Source organism: Canis aureus, chromosome X (assembly GCF_053574225.1).
Source record: "Canis aureus isolate CA01 chromosome X, VMU_Caureus_v.1.0, whole genome shotgun sequence".
NCBI classification, from domain to species: Eukaryota; Metazoa; Chordata; class Mammalia; order Carnivora; family Canidae; genus Canis; species Canis aureus.
In genome coordinates this window covers 123,942,615-123,956,069 of record NC_135649.1, presented here as the reverse complement: position 1 = coordinate 123,956,069, position 13,455 = coordinate 123,942,615, and positions in this window count along the sequence as shown.

Below are 13,455 nucleotides of genomic sequence, written 5' to 3'. Positions count from 1 at the left end.
TCATGTATTTTATCCTTGAAACATGTTTGATGTGGGTTGGATTGTGTCCCAACAAAATTCACGTTCGGAGTACTAAGCCCCATCAGAATGGCGCCTTATTCAGCAATCAGATCATTGTAGAAGAAGTTTAGGGGAGTTATGATGTGGTCGTTAAGGTGGGCCCTAATTCTACAACAGGTATCCCGAAAAAAAGGAAATTTGGTTATAGACACGTTCACAGAAGGAAGACAATGGGGAAGACGGCAGCCTACAAGTCAAGGAAGGAAGCATGAGATGGATTCCTTCCTCATGGAGCTCAGAAGGAACCAATCCTTCTACACCTTGATTTCAGACTCCTGGTCTCCAGAACTAGGAAAGAACACATTTGTGTAATTGTTAGTACTTCATGGTTTGTGGCTTTTTGTTACAGCAGCCAAAGGAAACTCATACTGGTTTCATCAGTCTCTGAGTTCATGAGGACTTCATGCAAAGCCAACTCACAAGTTGGGCTGATAAGCCCATCAGTCTTATCTATTTAGAACAGATTATGTCCATTTTTAACAGAGATATGCTTGGTCTCCGGACTGGAACCCACTTTCCTTCCAGGCTTTGCCTCTGCTTTCCTAGGGAGATCCTCCCAGTCTATGGAGCTGATTGTTAACTTGGGATTTGTGGGAGTTGTGGATGATATTCTAAGGGCAGAGGGCGGAAGCATTGCCCATTCAAGATCACTGGCTTCCCACCAGCTGGAGAAATTTTTGTAGGGTCTGGAGGATTCAGGTTCTAGGTTAAAGAGATACTCCAACATCTGTAAGACTTGGACCTGGGAGAAACGATGACACGATCCAACCATGTTCAGTGGACACCATTCATCCATCCATGTCCAGGGACAACCCACCATCATCCCAAGTCAACTTTGTCCATTGTGGGCAAAAATAAAAATAAAAATAAATGCAATCTCCTCCCTTCTTCTCCCTGAATTGCACTTTACACTCAACCTTCTTTTCCGGAGTCTACACACAAAGACACAAATCCATGGGATTTCTTTTTGTGAAGAAACAAATAATTATCCCAATTCTCTTAGCCCTCCCACCCCCCACCACCACTTTTAACACTTAACTGTAAAATGTTAGAGAGGCCTGTGGCCATTTGACCAGATTTCTGAACGTGTGTGTAGTGGTCCAGGTAGACGTACAGATGGCCTTGTAGGTGCATGAATATGGCCCTGTAGGTGCATGAATCGGCCAGTTACATCACCACGGGGCAAAGCAGGCTGAATGGTCTGATCTCTTCATGAAGAAACCAGCCAGGGCCAGCCCAGGTGTCCGCATGTGGTAGAAATGACACAATGTGGTATTTGTTTCTCTGACTGTCATACAAATACCACAGACCAGGTGGCTTAATACCACAGGAATTCATCGTGTCCTAGTTCTGGAGGCCAGATGTCTAAGATCCAGGCAGGGCAGGGCTGTGCTCCTTCTTGAGGCCCCAGGGAGCGTCCTTCCTGCCTCTTCCAGCTTCTGGGGCTCCAGGCATCCTTGGGCCTGTGGCTGTGTCCCTCCCATCTCTGCCTCTATGCTGATGTGACTTCTCCTCTGTGTTGCGTCTCCTCTTCTGTCTCTTGTAAGAATTCATTAGATTTGGGGCCACATTGATCTACTATGATCTCAACTTGAGATCCTTCACTTAATCACATCTGCAAAGATTGTGTTTCCAAATAAGGCCCCATTCACAGGCTCTGGACAGACACAAATTTTAAGGGAAGGGACCCTATTTAACCTGTACGTGTCATCTAGACTCTACAGCACTAGGGTATCACACCTGCAGGATGGAAAGAAGGTGTGCATATGCACATGCCTAAGTCTTGAGGCACACCTGAGTTAGCACAGTAAGAAGCTGCTGGCTCTTTGGTGGACTTTTTGGGGACTCTCTGTGAGCTTGAGAAAAGTCCTCGTGAGACGGTCCTGTGTCAGGCTATTCACCCTTTTTCCCATGAAAGAGCTTGCTAAGGAGAATGGGAAGTGGTGTGGACAATCCACCACACAGGGTGCAAAGACTTAGTGCCAAGAAACCATTTCCACTGACCTGCAAGAAGGAATTCTGAGGAAGTGATTCTGTGAGTTACGTCTTCAGATAATGGACAGATATCAATATTACGGTACATTAAATAATTGCTTAGAAGCTCAGGTTCCCAAATCCAAAACTATGCCAACTACAGCAGCGTACAGAATTCCCAAAATACAACATCAGAAAAACTTCAAAGCAAGCAACTCTACCCACCGACAACTAGAACAGTGTTAATTAGCAACAATGCGCTTTAATCTATAAATAATAAAGTGATCACAGAGCTCCCCAGAGAGGTGTGGAAAACACACACAGAGACACACAACCGCACACACGAATCACTTCACAGGCCGAGGTCAACACTTGAGACCAAAGCTAGCTTGAGACCATTCCCTTGGAAACCATGTTTGGCATTCAACAGAGAGAGTCCCTTTTTGAAGGTAAAAGAAGGTTCCCTGAAATTAAAGCACATTTTAAGGAGATCACCTTAATGTATAAATGGAGCACATGGGGTGAGATCCAAGTAGGGTGTTTGGTTCTTGGGGCAATGAAATTCTGACAGGTACAAAGCCAATTCGCCGCTCAGACTAACTAAAGGGAACGGTTTTGACTTCATTGAAGCACCTGGCAAGGACATTTGTAAAGACGACAAATTCGTTTTGAGCAGATACAACCATTTGAACTAATAATTAGTAAACACTTAGCAAGTAAAATATATGACAGTGAGCATGTATAATGAGCACATCCACTGTAAGCGCTTTTAATTTCTTCTCACTGCAAATGGTTTTCTTCTTCCGGAAATCGACCTGCGTATTGATTTACTGAGAAAACGTCTCATGTTTTTCCACACAGCAAAAGGAAAATTCAATGTAGCCCTTTTGGAATGATCACAAAATTTCAGAGGTCTGAATTTTGGTGGCATTTATATGTATTATTAAAAAAAAAAAAAAAAGTCCTCCTAGAGGTAATGTTTGAGGATGTCCAAGGCCCCATCTGTGGAAAGGAATCAAATTGTCATGTACATATTGGGGTTTTTTCCGTTGATTTGCAAGCCCTAGTGCCTGTTAAAATATGGGAATTAACTGTCTTAGAATACGATGTACAAATTATCGCAATCTGTTGGATAAACGGGACAGAAGGCGGATAGCTTCTTATTTGAATCACTACTGGTCTTGCTTATCCATCCGCAACATAAGCATAGACTCTTTCCCCTTCAGATCCTGTAGGTTCTCTGAGTCAAAGACCATCTCGTCTCTGTGATGATTTCTTGTTCCTCTGACACAGGAGATTATTTGGTTACTTGCAATTTTTCCATTAGGGAATCTTGCCAGCCGTAGTCCATGTTCTCCTCGGCATGTGCGCCATGAGGTCTCTGAGCGTGGAACGCTGTGACTCACGCAGTGGGTTCTCCAGATCTGTTCTCCTTTCCATGTGAGGCCCTCTCAGGGACGTGGTTGTTTCGGCAGCTGCAGGAACTCTCAGAACTGACTGCTATACTACCTGTGTTGTGACATTTATGGAGAGTCTTGCATCCTCAGGCTGCCCCAACATCTTGTCCCTGAGCCTGGCCTGGATCTTCCTTCGTCTGTTAGACCTTCCCCAGATTCCAAACCCAGGACGTAGCCCTAGAAGAGAAACAGAGTTATGGTCAGTGCCACTCCACCACAGCACTGTCCTGAGCCTTTTCTGTCAACTGGAAGGAGCAAAGACGTAGAATTTGGTCACCTTTAAGGTAGACCAGGGAGGACACGTGACCAGGTCTGGGACATTTGTGGTTGTGAGAGCAAAGACAGGGAGCCCATGACATCTGGGGAGTGGAGACCAGAGATGATGTTCAACACCTTACAACACATAAGACAGTACCCAAAATGCAAAAATATTCCCCTGTTTCAGGCTGAATGTATCTGGGCCCCTCCATTCCCATTCACACAAGGAGATGCTAACTCCCAACGGGATGACATTAGGAGGTAGGGTCTTTGGAAGATGATCAGGGTTATCATGAGGGTGGGACCCCCATGATGAGATTAGTGGAAGAAGAGACCAGAGAGGTGGCTGTCTCTCTCTCTCTCTCTCTCTCTGTCTCTCTCTCTCTCTCCACCATGTGAGGACACAGCAAGAGTGCAACCATCTACTCGCCAGGAAGAAGAGCTCCTCAGAGCCCAACCATGACAGCACCTCGATCTTGGATTGCCAGCCTCTAGGATTATGAGAAATCAGTGTCTGCTGTCTAAGTGTCCCCACCTATGATATTTTGTTAGACAGCCTGGGATGACTAACACATGCTCCACATATTAGTAGTGCTGATAGTAGAAAATCCTGACTTTGACTATCTCATGGGGTCTTTTTTGGTGGTAAGAGAGGGCAAGTAGAAGGCAATGATGCAGGTTTAGAAATACTCTCCTTCAAGAAACTCAGAGAGGATGCCTGGGTGGCTCAGTTGGTTGAGCATCTGCCTTCAGCTGAGGTCATGACCTCAGGGTCCTGGGATTTAGCTCCATGTTGGGCTCCCTGCTCAGCAGGCAGTCTACTTTTGCTCAGTGGTTTAGCACAGCTTCAACCCAGGGTGTGATCCTGGAGTCTCGGGATTGAGTCCCACAATGGGCTCCCTGCATGGAGCCTGCTTCTCCCTCTCCCTGTGTTTCTGCCTCTCTCTCTGTCTCTGTCTCTCATGAATAAATAAATAAAATCTTAAAGAAAACTCAAACAGACACAATAGCATAGGGCCAGGGGTTATGAGTGGAAACTAGAGAGCGTCTGAGGTACCTCATTATGCTCTGATAACCATGGTCAAAAGAACTGAAGGACTCAGGTTCAAAGGGAGGGAGTTGACTCCACGCAACAGGCAAATGATCTCAACCACCTCCTGAGTCTGAAGCTGGATGATACGTGGACTGGGTATAAAAGTAAAGTGTGGGTCATGGCACAAGGCCCAGCAACAGCCTAGTGGCCACGAGACAGAACAAAGGGGTCAGCCAGCATGGATGCCTTTCTCATGGCTGCAGTGTGATGACCAACCTCCGTCTCTTTTGTTTTAACCTATAAGTAAGAGTAATAATTCATAACAATAGCACGCTTCACTGTTGGAGATGACAGGGGCAGGCTCAATGCAACTATACATCTAGGGCTCACAAAGCAGAATTAAAATGAGGGTCAAGGAATAGATAGAGTCAGAGGGCTGGGGCTCGAGGGCATGCTGTGCTTCACTCTATGTACTTTTGTGTGCAGTTGTCTAGACTTATTGTGCATCATGCTTGTGCCATCACGTGACTTTGCGGGGGATTTAAAAATTATTTATTTATTATATATATTTTAAAGATTTTATTTATTTATTTGGTAGAGAGATTGAGCATAAGCAGAGAGAGTGACAGAGGGAGAGGGAAAAGCAGACTCTCCACGGAGCAGGGGGCCCAATGCAGGATCTTGGGATGATGACCTGAGCCAAAGGCAGATGCTCAACCACTGAGTCACCCAGGTGCCCCCTATTTGTCTATTTTTGAGGGTGAGAGGAGCATAAGGACAGGGAGAGGGAAGCTTTAGGCTGACTCGATCCTGAGCTTGGAGCCTGATGTGGAGCTGGATCGCATGACCCTGAGATAGTGACTTGAGTGGAAACCAACAGTTGGACGCTCAACTGACTGAGCCATCCAAGCATCCCTAGTTCATCTCTTGACATTCAAAGTCACTCCTGGAAATGGCCAAGATAGCTCCCTGTGTGCACCCCAGCAGGCATTTCGCTCTGGGGTTTGCAGACACCACGTGATGGCACAGCTGGTCCCTGCAGGTGTCATAGGCCTCATCCGGATGTCCACCCCCAATCCCCCCAGCATCTACTCCTGAGAGCCAATAACAAGGGAAGGCAGGAAAACCTGCATTGCCTTGCCTTCTGCCTCCAGTCACCAGAGAGCTGTTTACCATGAGACTTCGAGTCACTTGGAACAGGTTTCAAGGGCAAATAGATGCACGTAGGGAAATAAATCACATCCGCATAGTCACACGCCCAGTTTGGGGCACAAGACAGTGGTTTACATAAGAAATGATGGATAATGGCCTGAAAGCTTCACTGATTAATAAGCATTTTCATTTGTGCTTTTCAATGAGGAAATCTTTAAATTAATTAAAGAGGCTTAAGGATGGGAGACAACGTTCGCCAGCTTTAGAACGCTTTGATTTTCTATCAATATTCTCCACGAGACGTATCATTGCACATTTGTTTTTGTAAACACCCGCTCCTTATGCCACAAATATTAAACCCTCATTAATGAATTTGCATCTGGCCGCGGCAAGGGGCCCGAGGCACTCCCTCTTCTCATCACAGAGCTGACGCGGGAGCATGAGCCATCCATCACTGTCCCAGGAGGGAAGCCCCTGGAATGAGGAGTGCCTTCGTGTAGAACCTGCCGGAAGGACCCATCTTGCAAGCATTGCATGGGCAAGGATGCAAGGCCTTAGAGCCATGGATCCGCACGGGCCTCTGGTTTAAGTAGGCCATGAAAGACACACCAGTTTCGCTCATGTGAGCGGACCGTTGGCGTTCTGAGTGTCTTCATATCATGTAGGTGAAGCATGAGCCAGGATGGCTTCATGGCGGCAGTCATGTTCAAGACATCTGTGGATAAAAGGGACGAGATGGAGATGCAGATCATGTGTGTTCAGAGCTGTGAAGAGGGGAAGGACCCATGTCACCTGGTGTAGACTGAAGTGGCTTCTCATTCCTGAGGTCCCTGAAACTCTTCCTGCTTTATCTTCCTTCATGCCGTCCATCACCATGGAGCAAACACTTGCACATAATGCTCATCACCAAAGTGCAAGATCAATGATGGAAGGGACTTTTGTCCGAGATATCTCCGTCTGGTGCTGAGATCAGCAGGTGGTACTCAGTAGGTGCTCAAAGAATGTTTGCAGTGATTCAGTGAATGGGCCAAAGCAATGCACAAAGCTCGCTGAGGCATTAAGAGCAGGGTGGGCTGACAGAAGGTTCTGCGTGGCTCTTGGAAGGCATATGGTTTGAAGTCAAGGCCAGGTCTGGAATGCCACACTTAAAAATTTAGAGTTTATATGTGAGACCAGGGATCGAAAGTATGTTTTGCATTGTGGGTAAGCTCTGGGCAGGTGCCAACTATAGCAGGAGAGTAATTGGCAAAAGCGATGTGAGGTCGCATCTGGTCTCAGGGGCCTAAGGGCCTTTTAAAGCTAAAGAGGCTTGAAGTTGTTTCCTGTGCTCCCCACATTTTGCCACATTCGCTGTGATTAGAGGAGAGACCTCGAGATTGCGGGGTAAGGTGTGGGGAGACGAGGCTGATGTCATAGGGAGATTTTTCCGGGGACGAGAGGCTCGAGGCAGAGCAAACCCTCGGGGAGACGAAACCATTAGTCCAGCCAGGAAGTGCTCAGGGCCAGGAAACGGTGCTTGGCCTGAGCCTCTGCTACTGATGTAAGAAAAACACAGCTCGAGGGTCTTGTGAAAGCCTCCCTCACTCCCTTCCAAGAAGTAAGAGTGTTTATTTTACAAACGCAAAGGGTAAGGACATTAATTCTGAGGGCATTTTGCAAAGCATTATAGCAGCCTTGCCAGGGAAACGGCAATCCAGTTTAAAAGTTCCTATGTTCTGATGCGATGCGTAAGTGCTGGGGCTTGAAACTAATCAGACTGGAGACTCTAGCATACACACGCATGCACACATATGCACACAGACATGGGCACACATGAGTGCATATGCACACGTGCACCCGCTCATGCATGCACACAGGTGCACATATGTACACATGCATGCACGTACTTGTCCACAAACATGTGTGCACACAGACATGCATATGTGCCCACGTGCATACAAATGCATATGTGTTCACATGTACACAGATATACCTGTGTGCATGCAATGGCCATGAACACATATGCACATGCACACATGCATGCACAGACATATAGATGCACACTTGCATATGCACATACATACTCACATGCACACATACATGTGTGCACACTTGTGCCTGTGGCACACATACAAGCATGCACACACATACACAAGGGCACACACATACATGCTAGAATTTGGGTCTTAACGAAATATGACGGAAATAAACAAGTGACGGACACCTGGGTGGCTCAGTGGTTGAGCATCTGCCTTTGGCTCAGGTCGTGATCCCGGAGTCCTGGGATCGAGTCCCGTATCAGGTTCCCTGCAGGGAGCCTGCTTCTCCCTCTCCCTCTCTCTGTGTCTCTCATGAATAAATAAATAAAACCTTAAAAAAAAAAGGAAATAAACAAGTAAGAATCTAAATGAGCTGGGGATTACATCCATGTCATGAAAGGAGGCCAGAGCCAGGAGTCCAGGCCTGCTGTTGATCCAAGGAGCCAGGTCTCTCTCCGTCACGGGTTTGCTGATTGAATCCCAGGGGAGGACTGAGTCATCCCACTTGTACCATATGTCTGTCCCCAGAGTGATCCCTGTGGTTAAGAAAGGTGCTCGATGCAGGTTTCCTGGAAGAACTGACATTTTCTGTTGAACTTTAATGAAACGGTGGCCTGCAGAGCGGGAGAAGATATTTGCAAGCCACACGTCTGATAAGGGACTCATGTCCCAAATATATATGGCACTCGTATGGGTCAATAGCAAAAAAAAAAAAAAAAACAACAACAACAAAAGCTAATAATCCCATTAAAATCCCATTAATCCCATTAATCATGGGTGGAAGGCATGAACAGACATTTCCACAAAGAAGACATAGAAATGGCCAACAGGTACATGGAAAGAGGCTCCACATCACTCATCATCAGGGAAATGCAAATCAAAACCTCGATGAGATACCAGCTGTCACCTGTCCGAATGGCTAAAATCAACCTCTCAGGAAATGACAGGTATTGGTGAGGATGCAGAGAAAGGGGAGCCGTCATGCACGGGTAGTGGGAACACAAGCTGGTGCAGCCAGTCTGGAAAATGGTATGGAGGGTCCTGGAAAAACTAAAAAAAAAAAAAAAAAAAAAAAAAACCCAAAAAACCCAGAGCAATCATATGATCCAGGAACCCCAGTTTAGGGTATTTATCTGAAGGAAACACAAGGACATTCTGAAAAAAAAAAATATCGGCACCGCCATGTTCACTGCAGCATCGTCTACAATAGCCAAGATATGGAAAGAGCCCAGATGTCCACGGACAGATGAATGGATAGAGAAGATGCGGTCTCTGTGTGGTGGAATATTACTCAGCCATGAAAAAGGTTGAAATCTTTTTGACATTTGCAACCGCATGGGGGGAACCGGAGGGTGTTACGCTAAATGAAATAAGTCAGAGAAAGGCAATTATCATATGATCTCATATGTGCAATTTAAGACATAAAACACGTAAGCAAACAGGAAAAAGAGAGAAGACAAACCAAGAAAGGGACTCTTCATTACAGAGAAGACAATGATGGTCACGGGACAGGAGGCAGGTGGGTGGATGAGCTAAACAGGTGGGGGGGTTGAAGGAGTGCACCTGTCATGATGAGCACCGGATGATTAGAATTATAATTAAAAAAAATTTTTTTACATAAGAATCATTTTTTCCTTATGTAAACCTTCTTTTTATAAATTCCAAAAATGATGTATTACATCATAAATGCACACGGTTCACTCGTGTCAGGTTTGAGCAATAAAGCTATGAAATAATCGAATGGCGCCAATGTGGTGTGGAAATTTTTTTAAGTAATTTATTATTATTATTTTATTATATTTATTATTATTTTATCAATTATTATTGAGAGACAGAGGGGAAGCAGGAGGAGCGGCAAAGGGAGAGGGAGAAGCAGGGATCCCGATGCAGGACTCGATCCCAGGACCCTGGGATCATGACCTGAGCCGAAAGCAGACGCTTCACAGACTGAGCCATGCAGGCGCCCCGTAATGTCGAAATTAAAACTGCCCCCGCAACCACGATTTTGGGGGCTCCTCTCTAAAATACTTTGCTTCTAATTTCCAGAACTGGGAGAAAATAAATTTCTGATGTTAGGGGAAAAAAAAAAAAAGAAAAAGAATGGCAAAATAAAGTGACTTTCATTTTCTTTAAATCCCCCTGGAGCTGTTCACATCCTCGCAGACGAAGGGGAAAGAAGTCACTGAGAATCCTCTCAACGAAACCCAACAGAATCACCTCCTGAAAAAAAAAAAAAAAAAAAAGCGCTAAAGGGATGCATTTCACCTTGTTGAAGTAGAGTCAATGCAGAGTCTGCCCGGGATGATGGGAGGTGCCTTGGCTTTGCATCTGCTAAATGGAGGATCTGAGTGTTTCCGCATGAATGAAATGTTGGGTTTTTTTTTCCAATAATAAGAAAAAATAACTATAATAACCCCCACTCTTTCTTCCCAGGATTATAGGTTTTGAGTGCATTTCAACAAGCAGGTCCTAGAAGCAAACATCCCCACGGGGGCTGGTTTCCCCGACGCGGCCGGCCGTGAAATCCTTTTGCAAACTTCGTGTGTGGGGCATACGGGGAGATTTTTCCTTGTCGCCCTGTACCCTGTGGGTCCCGGACGCGGGCTGGTGGTTTGTTTTTCGTGCATGGGGTGCGCCCCATGTCACGGGGAGGCGAGGGGAGGCTTGCCTGGAAAAGCGTTCTTCTGCACACGTATGGGAGGCCGTGGGGCCCGGGGCTTCACTTGCACCCACAGGATTCCCCGCTGGCTTCCAAGGACCAGAACCACTCATCTTGCCGGCTCTGCATTCCTGTTAAATGCATTACTTCTCACCTCCCCTCCAGGGACTCGGTGTTGGGGGGGTGGGCGGTCAGGATCTTCTTCTCTCCCCCCCCTTTAAATAAAACAATATGAGGAACACTGCCCTTGCGGTTGCAAGCATCTGTGAGGTGAGGGGACGGCATTCCCGTCGCCCCGTAAGAAATGAAATCGCGCAGGACACAGCAGAGCCCTCGGCCTCCCCCGCAGGAGCAACCCCAGCGGGGAGGTCGCCCCCTACCTGTGGGCACGGGCTTCAGCCCACCGCGGCCTCTGCAAACCCCGGCCGCCGCGCTCGCCTCGGTGCCTCCCGTCCATCACCAGCCACTTGTCCATTTCCCCGGAAGGACACCGGCCAATTACAATTTCGAATCAAACGCTTTCCTGATGGGTGGGACTGGAAATGCGAAACGCTTTAATTCTTAGATAATTTAATGGTTTGCATCTGGGGCTCTTCGCGCGGCCAATGGCTGGATCGCGTTTCTCTTCCCAGAAATGTTTGCAGGGCTGTGTCTTGTTTAATAACGATTTAAGCGCTGAAAATAAATGTTTTCCTTTCGGGGGTCCATATGCTCGTCAGCCGGCGTCTGGGGCCGCTGCACCGACCGTCAGTCCCACTCGCCTCTCTCCGCGCCTAACTGACAAATGAGAACATCTCTGAACCCTCAAGTGGTTTGCCTCTCCGTTCAACGCGGGCGAATTTTGAGAAAAAAAAAAAAAAAAGAACATTTCAGTTCTTCCCTGGCAACGCCACGTATTTTTGAAGGATTCTAGCATTTGGGTCTCTCCCAAAACGCACTGACGCCAGAAAAAACGGTTTCCCCATGTGGACCTGGGACCCTGGCATCTTGTAGAGGCCACGGGTGCAGGCGCGGAATTTACCAAGGGCCAAAGAATGAAAGAACTAAGGTCTCACGGTGATGGTACAAGAAGAGGTGAAAACTAGACGAATCACCGACCCCCTGCTACACCCCTGTTCCACATCCCTCCGTGCACCACCCTCCCCGTCCACGGTCAGGTGAGTCGGTGCAGATGTGGAGGTCATGTCGCTGCAGAGAGGCCCCCTGAGCAAAAGTGAAGGGCGGATTTAGGGATCCAGGGATGCTCGAGAGGGCGAGGCCTCAGTGTGCAAAAGTACTTACTGAGCATTGGGGAAAGTGTCTTCAAAGTGTCCCCCCCTTCCCCAAAAAAGGAGGTGTCAGCTGAGGCACTGCAGGAAGACCTGCACCCAAGGCCTCAGATAAAGAGACTGAGGGATGAAAATGGGGTGAGGGTAAGAATGCAAATCTTCCAGGGGGCATGGTTGCCTGGATGGGGGGCCTGAGTCCTTGTCTGAGCTCCCTGCGCACCCCCCCCCCCTCCCCGCACGCTGTGCACTGCCCACTGCCAAGCACCAGGCCTGCTCTGTACTGTGGGGGCAGGTTTCCCTGGAGGCTGCCAGGTAAACCCTTGTCATCACCTACCGTCACACCAGAAATTGTGCGCATAGTTTAGTTTTTTAAAAAATTAGCTCTATTGGGGCACCTGGGTGGCTCAGTAGTTGAGCGTCTGCCTTTGGCTCAGGACATGATCCCGGAGTCCTGGGATCCAGCCTCACGTCGCGCTCCCTGCATGCGGCCTGCTTCTCCTTCTCCCTGTGTCTCTGCCTCTCTCTCAGCGTCTCTCATGAATAAATAAATGAAATATTTTATAAAAAATAAAAATAAAATAAAATGAAAACAGCTGTATTGAGGTATCATTGATACACAAAGAATTACACGGAGTTAATGTGTACAGCATGATGCCTTTGAAGGCATCGTGGGAGTTTGAATGTATGCAAACTCCCATGATACTTTCAACATAATCGAGGGAATGGACACATCCAAGACCCCCCACCACCACCACCAAAATTTCCTTGTTTTTCCTTGTTTACTTGTTTCCATTTTTTCGTTTTTCGTTTTTTGCTTTTTGTTTTTTTTTCTTTTTGGTTTTGGTTTGCCTTTTTTTTTCTCCTGTACAAAGAACACCCACCACAAGATCCACTGTGTTAAATTTTGCAATGCACCAGATGGTTTGACCACAGGTATCATGTTGTAGAGCAGACGTAGCCAGGGGTAGACAGACCATCCAAGTGTCCAAGCATCCATCTGGCGAGTGGATAAAGAAATAATGTATCTGATGCACATGATGACTTGCTATTCAACCCTCCAAGAAGGAAATGCTGCCATTTGCGAGGCACGTGGATCTCATGAAGAACCCTCGACCCCTCGACGGGTCTCGGATTTGAACTCCTAATTCAACTGATTTTTCATGTCACTGTCAATGCCACAGGCCCATGTCTCCTAAGCCATTACGGGGAAGAGAGAAAGCCATGCGGTGTGAGCCCAGGGAGCACGGGTGTGCCACCACGTTCCTGTTCCTTGGATGCGTCTAAGCTGCTCCTCATGCAATTACGCACGTTTTGCTGCCGATTTGCACAAATTTACCAATGTGGGAGCCTGCTTGGAGCTCAGAGCCATTCCACATGTGCTCGCTCACATGTTCCTCGCACCAAGGTTGCGTGGTAGACAGCAGGAACGTGACCTCGAGGCCCAGGGCAGCAGGAGAGACTTTTCGTTGAGAATGTGGTTGCCGTGCACTGAGAGTTACAGCGACCTGGCTCAGATTGAAGACGTTGAGAGTCGTTTATCAAACACTATCATAGCAGCACATTTCGTCCAAATGGA